The sequence below is a fragment of the Echinops telfairi genome, unplaced genomic scaffold, assembly GCF_000313985.2.
Source record: "Echinops telfairi isolate 266 unplaced genomic scaffold, ASM31398v2 ScPeMD7_9;HRSCAF=40, whole genome shotgun sequence".
NCBI classification, from domain to species: domain Eukaryota; kingdom Metazoa; phylum Chordata; class Mammalia; order Afrosoricida; family Tenrecidae; genus Echinops; species Echinops telfairi.
In genome coordinates this window covers 100,877,416-100,887,805 of record NW_022103906.1, presented here as the reverse complement: position 1 = coordinate 100,887,805, position 10,390 = coordinate 100,877,416, and positions in this window count along the sequence as shown.

Sequence of the window (10,390 nt, the reverse complement as noted above, 5' to 3'; positions counted from 1 at the left end):
GGCAAAACCAGTCCCCAATCTGCCACAAATCAGGCCTTTTTGGTCACACACTATTATGCATTCTTTTCAGAACCTCTAAAGAGAAAGCTTGCTTAACAGTCTAACCTGGTGGAATGGCCTCCAAATGCACTACAAATTCACATTTTCATGTTTGGGAATGAGGTTTGTCATCAATCAACATTTCACCTTTTTTTAAACTAGAAAACTACTCATACACCTGAGCTTTTCCTATAGCGCTGTCCTTACAAGCTGTGTTCAACATCACAATGGTTTCTGCAGTGTTTTTTCTAAGCAGGAAACAAAACTTCACAGCCACACACTGTTCTCTTAAATTGGGCATCACAAAAGAAAAAAGAGGTTTGAGCAAAACTGCTTTTATAAAAAAAATTCACTCTAACCAGAGGGAACCTTCCCAGGCAAAGCCACTGGGCACAAAATTCCGTGTGAGTTGCTGGATGCTCATCTAGTGGAACAAATGCATACTACGAAAGCTCCACTCTGCCCAGTGCAATTCTGTGTTTCTGGGGTACCCTTCCTGTATGTAGAATGCAAATAATAATAGCAATTGCCACAAGATCATAGTGTTGTTAAAAGAAGAAGCAGCAGCTAAAAACAACTGAAGTCGAGTTGGACTCTGATCAACCCTCAGAAGCCCTGTGGGTTTCTGAGACCTAACTCTTTACAGAGTATAAAGTCGCATCGTTCTTCCTTGTGGTGCCTGGTGGTTTGGAACTGCTGACACTGGGATTTAGTAGGCCAACATGTAATGCAGCCCACAACACCAGCAGGACTCCTCGTTGGGTTGTGGTGGATTAAATGCATTCATTTGTGCGAAACACTTTTCAGATTGGCCACAACATTATAGATTGCATAAGCTGTTGCTTAAACAAGAAACAAATGTTCTCCTGGAAGGAAGAAATAGATTTCATATCACTGCAGTCCTCTCTGACAATTGCTAGAGGAGGTTTCTATAAAACTGTCTGGCTATCAAAAAGAGAACGACTGACAGGATTGAATACTGAGGAGTCTCCCGGGTATTCAGGAGGGCAGTCCTGTCTGGGGAAGAGTTTGAGGCTCATGGTGACTGAGTGGCAGGCACCTGAGCAATCAGGGAGAGAGGAGAGTGGTGAAGGGGATGGGCCCTTCATGCTGTGACAGGAGTCAGAGGTCATGCTCATCTTTTGATGGCAGATTCACTTCGGAATTTCCTCTATAAAATGTGCAGTCCAATGGGAAATGATTGCTTGATTTGTGTTCCCTCTAAAAATGGGATTTAGCTGAAGATAGCGTTGGCATACCCGGAAGTCAGCATGTCTGTAAATATCTACCAGTTCTATTCTTCAACATCGTCGTACATTCACTCTCTTCAGAGGGGTGATTCTGCAATCTGAATAGAAATAACAAAGGCTGACATGTAACCCGGGAGGGATTGCTCCCTAGAGAGAAGCGGGGTTTAATAAGGAAACACAAAGGCCCAGTAGCACTCAGATAGCTAATCCCTGCCTTCTGATCAGCACAAAAGAGCCTGTGGCTCCATCTTCAGAGGGTTCCCATTGCAAAGAAAGGGATGCCCTTTTACTCGCTTTGAAGTCTTCAGGTAGATGTAGAACAATGGTTACTCTCTCGCTTAATTGTTCCTTAAAAAAGCACGCTCTTTACTGGAAGTGTGATGATTTTATTGCATTTTATTTTTAGGGGGAAGAAAACCAGCAACAACTGAGCACTGGATGCCGAGGACAGCTGGAGTGCGTGGGACGTGGGACGCTATTTTTTTCCTTGCTGCTTTGGGAACTAAACAGATGGGTGGCTACTTGATTACATCAGGGGCCATATATGGTATGGTCCAGGTGTTGGCCACGTGACCACATTTACTATGGGTAAGGAGGCGAATTTCCCTTCTGTTTTCCACATTCCCTTTGGCCTCCAGCTTTCTTAAAACTTGTGTTCTTGGGTTGCTGAAAGCACAGCAGTGTCCTCCTCTAGGAAACATGCAGCCATGGAGTCACTGTGGGAAAACAATTCCCACCTCCCTTTGATAAAATCCACAACGTGGCTGCAGCATGAGGGGACTTCACAGATGATGGGAGCAGGGCAGTGTCCTTTTGGACTCCCTTGTCACTTTAGACAAAAACCCCGGTCTCCAAAGAGCTCCACACACAGCAAAAGACAAACACCAAAGTCCCTGCGTCCTGGTGGCTGGGGGATGGGCAGGGGTGGGGATGATTCGTTCTGTGGCCTCCGTTCTGTGGCCTCCGTGACATTTCTCTGCTGCTGGGGGAAAACTGGTGATGAACGACTAATCTATATGCATATTCACACTGTACAGTTTGCAATGAACGCTACACTTTATCACCACAATTATGATTTTGTGCACCCTGAGTTAAATACCAATTTTTGGAGCTTATTTTTTCTCACTCAAAATAATCGATACTTCATGCATAAGCTTGAGAATTCATGGCTGACGAGATCTAAAACCTCCTTCTACAATGCAACTCTCTAAGAATGTGGGAGTGACAAGGAGAGGATAGCGTAAACCAGTACAGCGTGGGGTCCCCTCCTCGCCGTCTCTAGTCCCTGAGGGATATGCATTCTACCCATCATCTTTTTAATGAAATTTGCACTTCCCTCTCTAGGCCTCTCAGCATTTTCTTTCATCAAATAAATTGTATGGGAGAAAGCTGCCTGGGAGAGGATCCATTTTTATGTGCGTGTATTAGGATTAACAGTTGACTAGTCAGTGCTGGCACCATTGGGCCCTTTCCAGCTCCTAGCTGCTCGTGTGACAGAGTGGCCCTGGCCCAGTCGGATTTGCTCTGTGATCTCTTCAGAAGCAGATGTGCACGGCTTCCTTCCGAAGACCCACGTTCCAGGCGAGCAGCCAAGTGCGCCGCTCTTGTGGTGCGTACACGCTCTGAAGTAAGTGACTGTTCCATTGGAAGTATTTGCAAACGACCAACCTGCCACGCCCAGTGCGTTGTCCTCCTTGTGCAAGCACACCCCTTTGCTTGTCTTTCCTTGGTCATGTTCCCTGCTAAGGGTCTTGACAAAACGGCTCCAGGGAAAATTCTGCTTCTATGGTACCTTAAGTTGTGCATTATTTTCTCCTCGCTTATATTTTCTCATTTAGGGCCTATGAAGTAGGTAACAGCGCTGCCACTATACCTCTGTTAGGCACGGGTGTTTGGGGAGTAGAATTCCTGCGTTGTTCAGGAGAGACTGGGATTCAGTCCTCAGCCTTGGGCTTCCCTGCAGCCGGTCGGTGGAGACTCGCATGTTGCTATGGTGCTGAGCAGGTTCCAATGAAACTCTCAGATTACAAGGGAGGGAATAGGCTTTAAAAATCTGCTAGGTAAAGACCTATGGATCACAAAGTGTGATTCCCAGTGAATCATGGGGACGGTCCTCAGTCTGTTGTACGTGGAGTCTTCATGATTTGTGAGCTGACTCAAAAGTAGCTGATAGCTTTGTATCTTTGAGGAACTCATGCGTAGGGACTTAGGAATTCCCCAAGACCTCTTAAGGCACAACATGGAGTAACAGAAAGAACCAGGATTTGAATGCATCTCTTCCTACTCTGGTGCTTAACCTACTGTAGGGAACCAGCATATTCGGGTTCAGCCTCCACAAGGCAGGTGCTGTCTGCTTTAGGAAGGCTCTTCTCCCTCCACTGGTCACATAGGACTTCATCTCTGGCTTTCCCAGAGGCCCAGTGGGAAGGTGACTCGAAGCCAGCTTTTTGAGTTCTTGTAGAAACTTCTTCAGGGTGAGGCAGGTACTCAGGGGTGGGTGCAGACTTGATTTTACAAGTACATCTGTTCTGTTTATTTTTGCTTCTTTGCAGTATTATCCACTTCTGCTCCATATGGGTGATCCATATTGTGCCTGGGTAAAATGATACCACATTATGCTTTTATGCCTTTATCATCAAACAGTACTCATGAAAAAATCACCAGGTTTGCCTAGGTTCATCTGTTCAATTTATTTTTCCCAAACTTTATTTTGAATAAAACACCTACGGTAAATGTGATTTATGTAAATGAATAAAACAAAACTGTTATATAAGTTTTTTGACATCATTCAGTCCCATTCTGTCAGGGCGCCACCATATAAAATCCTCTGGCAGCATGCTTTCCACAGGATTACATTATATCTGAAATCAAAGAGCTGAAGAGATAAAACTATAATATACTTTCAAAAGCTTTAATGTAATTTTTTCCTTCTCTCCCCAAGCTTCCCATCTGGAGGAACTCCAGTATTTTAAAAGAAGCTCTTACTTATGAGAATCTTTCAGCACTATTCCAAGTGCCTGGAGCTATTCCTCTCTCTGTCTCTCTCTCATATTCCTTGCATTTCTTGATTTTTCTCACACATAGCTCCCGAGTTTTATTTAAAGAATGGCAATCCATCTTTCATTTTTTTCTCCCTTTATTGTTATAGTTTTTTGCTTTCTACCCCCTGGGACCCTGAATGGAAGAATTTTCATTTTCTGAGCTTGTGCTAGCGGCTAAATACTGTGCACTGGATTGACACACTTTATCTCACTTATTCCACACAACAAGCAGCTCTGGGAGGCGTTCTTATCTCCATTGGGCAGATGGGAAATGAAAGCTCAGAAAGCTGAAGGGCCTGACCAGCTCAAGGGCACAGCTCAAGACTTACAGTCATGCCACTGAACTTGTGGGATGCTAGGTTCATTCAGGAAGCCAAAGAAGATAAATGGTTTTACATTTCCTTTCCTGGGAGAGAGGGTATGTGCAGCTGATGCCCCTAGTTAGCAATTCCACTCATTCTGACTCATAGTGACCCTGTAGGACCAAGAAGAACTGACCTATAGTGCTTATCAGGTTGAAATATTTACAAACGTAGACTGCCATGTCTTTCTCCCTTTGAGTGGATGGTGTGTTTGAACCACTGATCCTTGGTTCCAATCAAGCCCTTAACTACTGGACCACCAGGGCTCTTAAGGAGTTAGTAGTGTCTCCTACTAATGGCGTTCTGGGCCTGGTTGGGGCTCACCAGATGGCAAATCCTGCAGAGTCCTACCATCTTGAAACTGCTCCCAGGGATTTCCAGATCATCTGATGGAAGTCCCTTCACTTTACACAGCGAGAAAACAGCCTCAGGGAGGGTCCAGGCTTATACAAAGCGGCATGGCAAGGTCTTCCATGATGAGATCTTTGAACTCTGCCAAGCACGCATTCTCATAATCTGAGACTCAACCTAAAACCAGCATAGTACCACCACAATGATGAACTAAACCATTCATTAATTTTCTAAACATGAATTGTAAAGACCTTTATAAAGTATGTGTATTATGTCAAATGAAGTAACAAATATTTTCATTTGAGATAATGTATGTGAAAACTCCGAAATTAACACAGACATGAGTGGATGCACATGCACATGCACACAAACAGACTTGTTTGTTCACTCAGTAGTCCATGATACTTTGAATATTCGTCACCAGCACCATAATTCAAATGCATCGATTCTTCTTCAACCATCCTATTAAATATCTAACTTCCACATGCATATGTGACCATGAAAACACCATGGCTTGCGAAAGGTGCACCTCAGTCCTCAAAGTACTATCTTTGCTTTTCCATAGTAAAGAAACCTTGTACAGTAGATTTACACAATGCACCATGTCATTTGTTCTCATGACTGCTGCTTCCATGAGCATTGATTGTGAAGAGGTACAGTCAGAATGCTCCTTAGAGACAAGAATAGAAAGATTTGGCCTCACATTCTGGGGTCATGCTGTGAGGAGAGACAAGTCCCTGGAGAAGGACATCGTGTTTATTAAAGAATCGGGTTGGCAAAAAAAGAGGAAGATCGTTGACAAGAAGGACGGCACAGTGGCTACAGGAATGGCTCCAGACGTAAGCGCAGTTGAGAGCATGGCACAGGACCGCAGTGTTTCCTTCTGCTGTTCGCAGGGTTGTGACAAGTTAGAACTGGTTCATGGGAACCTAACAACAACAGTGTGGGTGGCACAGTGAGTTAAGCATTGGGCTTCCAACCATGTTAGCAGTTCAGACCCACTAGTAGCTCAGCTGGGGAAAGAGGAGCTCATCTGTTCCTGAAAAGATTTACAGTGTGGGAAACGCCCAAGGGACAGTTCTACTCTATTCTATAGGGTCATTATGAGTCTTACATGTGCACTCATTTACATACCTATTTATTCACATTTACCTTCATTCGGCTATATACATCACTACATTTGCCTTTACTCTTTTTATCGCCATGTTTCTTGAGAATTCTATCCATAATCAAAAACTGAACTTTCATTACTATTAAGAAATCCTTCCCTAGATGTCTCAAATGATTTTTTCAGAAACATTGGTATATTTCAGATGCAACACAAACACTGGCTTCTTTAGCCCTCGAGGATGATGCGATGCTCTTTTGGAACTCAACAGAGGATACAGCACTCACATTGGTTATTCCTGAGGCCACAAATCCTTGGAAGATTAATTAGAATTATCACTCCTAATGCTCTCACTTTCATAGGTCCTGAATAAAAAGTGATCACTATTCAAAGTCTCTCTCACAGCAGATCATAAAGCTATCGAAAAGTTTACTTAAATAGAATAGAGCTGAGAGACGGGTTGGCTTTTTCATACCAGAAAAGGGTATGTAAAAAGCTTAGTCGGGCAAGCAGTCATCAGTACACTCATTGCATTATTGATCAAATGATAATCACAAAGAATATCTGGTAAACTCAACCTTATCAAACAGATATTATGAGCTTGAGTTTTCTGATGCTTATTTCAATAGTTAATAATCCATGCTCTGTGTCAGTGTCTGGGCAGCTGTTTTTCATGATGAAAATGCAAGTCTTATATGAAGTTCTATACTTTAAAATAATTTCCTCTTTATGGTCATCTTTCTACTGCAGAAAAAATAAAATGTAACCATGCCTTAGTTTGAAAATCATTCTTTGAAACTTTTTCTTCTAGAGTGACAGTGTGACATAAGCTACTATTGGGACAGAACCCTCAGATATGGACTTAGATTGAAAATCTGTCCTTGATTTACTTTGTTTCAGTGGAAATGGGCTTGACTTCCAAAACTAAGAACTTCTCATCAAGATCCTCACACATACGGGGAAAGAATAAACAAAAAGCTGTTTCTTTTAAAAGTGAAATTTATCTGGCATATTATTGCTGTCGCGATATCAAATTGATCTTTGCCAGTTAGCAAGGCAACACATCACCAAGTAATGCTTTACTGTCCAGGGGAGTGAAGTATTGAAGTAATGTAGTCATTGAAACTAGTCTGAAAGACTTAGAAATACTTTTTCAGAGCAATGATTCCCAATTTCAGAATGTCTGTCTAGGTAGCGAGGGTAACCAGAATCCGCGTCACAGAGACAGCACCAGACTCCTGTGTGCATCCCTGCTGTCAGATGCCCATGGTTCCTGTCTCTGGGTCTCACAGAGAGTGCAGTGAAGGCGGCCAGCATCCTCCTTTCCAAGGTGAGAAAGCAGAAGCTCTGAGAGGCCATGCTTTCCCCAACCTTGGGTCTCTGCACTCCCCCATCACGGCTCATAGCCCTTCCTTTGTCAACTCTTTCACAAGGGTTTCCCAGATTTACATCCATCTTGCATCCAATTTGTCTTCAACTTGCGCCCATGTCCCATTGCACTTACTCAATATCTTGTCATTAACTCAACATTTTCGGAGAGGGAGTTGGGCTTTCAGTGAGCAGACCCTTACATGTTATCCCTAACAGGAAAGAAAGGAGCCAAGGTTTTGATTCTGGTGATACTGATCCAATTCTATAGTTTTCTTAGATTTTGGAAGTGAAAACAAAAATCTGATACCTCCAATAAAAGACAGCAAACGAAGGCCTGACCTTTCCAAGGGTCAGGATGTGGTAGAGTAGCAGCGTGACACAGAAGACACGATCTAACATTGCCCAGCATGTCTCTTTTACTACAACATGGAGATGGCAGTCCTGCGACTGCCATGTTCTTCGTAGAACCTTATCAGCTAAGGCAGCAGAAACGCTAGCACACTCATTAGCACCAAGAAGAGTTGTGCCGTGTTTTCCATCATTAGATTGACATATAATTCACATATAGTCCTATTCAAGAGTTCAGTCAGATCCAGAACAGTTATTCAACCATCACCACAATCCATTTCAGAGCAGATTCGTCATTCTCTTACTCGTTGCGATTAGCTCTTCATTTCCCTGCAACCTCCCCTGCCAGCCCCCAAGGAATCATTAGCCTAGTTACTGTCTCTATATATTTACCTATCCTGGATTTCACATTCAGAAAATAATTTAGAAAACAAACTAACAAAAAAAATGAGAATAACAAGGTAAAATAGATAAAAATCTCAATAGAAAAGAAACCAGAAAATATTAAAAACTAGAACAAATTTAAGGGGATCCTCAGGAAGATCATATTTAAACTTTACTGCATCTGTCTCAATCCACTTTCATAACTCAGGCTGAAGATCAGAGGGGATTCATCAGGGGCTTAAGCCATGGCCTTTGTAACTGCCTCGTAGACATGTGAAAACTGGACAAGAGTAAGGAAGACAGAAGACGACTTGATGCCTTGGTCAGGCATAGGGACTCTGTCATGGACTGCCCCAAGGATGAACACACCTGTCTTGAGAGAAGTACAACAGTATGTGCCTTAGAAATGCGGCTCGGTTATCCGTATGGACCAGTCCTCAGAGAAGAGGACCATGCTTGGTCAGAGAGAGAGCTACAGAAAGGGAGACCCTGAGGTAAGCGGATTAACAGAGTGGTTGCTCAGGCATCACGCTTGTGAGAATGGCACAAGGTCACATTTCATTCTGCCACCTACACAGTCTCTCTGAGTCAGACCCAACTGAAAAACCCCTGGCCACACCATCAACAATTACTACCCAGCAATGGCGATCCACAGCGTTACTTCCGTATCTACCACGCTATCTACTGGTATTACCAGCTATGATTTATATCACCTTGTTTTATTTAATGAACGAGATACTCATCATATATAAAAGGCCCGTGAGGGCGGAGCATTAGAATCATCCTTATACAAATGAGGAGGGTACGAGTGTGTGATAGAAGGCAGCTTTCCAGTTGCCACAGCTGAGATCAGGTGAAGTCAAGACTAGGGTCAACTCGTGGCGCCTGCCCTCTGGTGCGCCTTTTTGCCTTGGGTACCCTTCCTTTGCCTTGACTCGAATTCCTATTTTTCCTTTGCCACATCTGATACTCTAGTCTCCAGATTTCCAGTTGCCTGTACTGGTCGCTGTGGTGTTTTTCCTCCTAGACCTGTTAGCTTTAGAAACTTCCACTTTTCTTATTAAATCCTCTGATAATTCTCCCTAGGCGATTTTTCTCCTTTTCCTTCCATGTATTCAGGACTGCATTCCCTAATACGTTATTGAAACTGGAGACATGAAGTATCGGCTCTCACATCTGCTCACTATTAAGTTGTGCCTCAACATATGGATGTGAGACAGTCAGACTCTGACACAATTAACCAAGCAGCACAGCCTGAAAGCCTGAAACGCTAGGCCGTGCAATGCCATTCTCCTTAAGCAAGCGTTTCTCACACAGTTTCACTGTATTCATTTCACGAAAGGGCAGTGTTCAGTGAACTATGGAGGTCTACATTGGCAAGCAGGTGAGGCTGCATACAAACAGGGCAACCAGAACCCCTCCGGTGCTTCAAGGAAAGCCTTCTCTTTAATTAAAAGGAGAATTCCAAATGGTCACAGCTCAAAGACGGCAGGGGTGTAACCCTTCTTAATTTGAACAGTCCTTCTCTTTCAGAAGATCGTGAAATCTTCTGTGTGTATCAAATGAATTCTCTTATCAGTTCTGCCTGCCTGGTATAGATAATTTAGTGACAGAATAGAAAGTGCCCTTGTGTGATTTCTACCAAGTTGCCTTTACAAAGACAACATGTGATTTCATGGATTCTTTTTTTTTTTTTTTTTAGGAGCTGTTACTGAATTTGAATTAGTTACAATCCCTCTTTTTAATACACTACATCCAAGATGTTTGAATTCCATAGAATCGGTGGAACTGAACATTATGTCTGAGAACAAGAGCTGGGAACATTCAGGGGTGTGTTATCCAAAGCTTTAAATAGACATTGAGTTTGAAGATAGGGTGTACAATGAAAGAAAGTCAGACTACGATAGGCTACTTAGCTTTCACTATGGAGAGATCTGTCCTTGTTGCTCCTGTAAACCTACAGGATATGATTTCTCTGATCCATTTCAAGCAAAGGAACCAAATGGCTCCTGTTTAGCCAGCAAGACTGTTTTTGTTTTTGTTTTTAACATTTTATTAGGGGCTCATACAACTGTTATTGCAATCCATACACACATCAATTGTGTAAAGCACATTTGTACATCATTCTCAAAACAT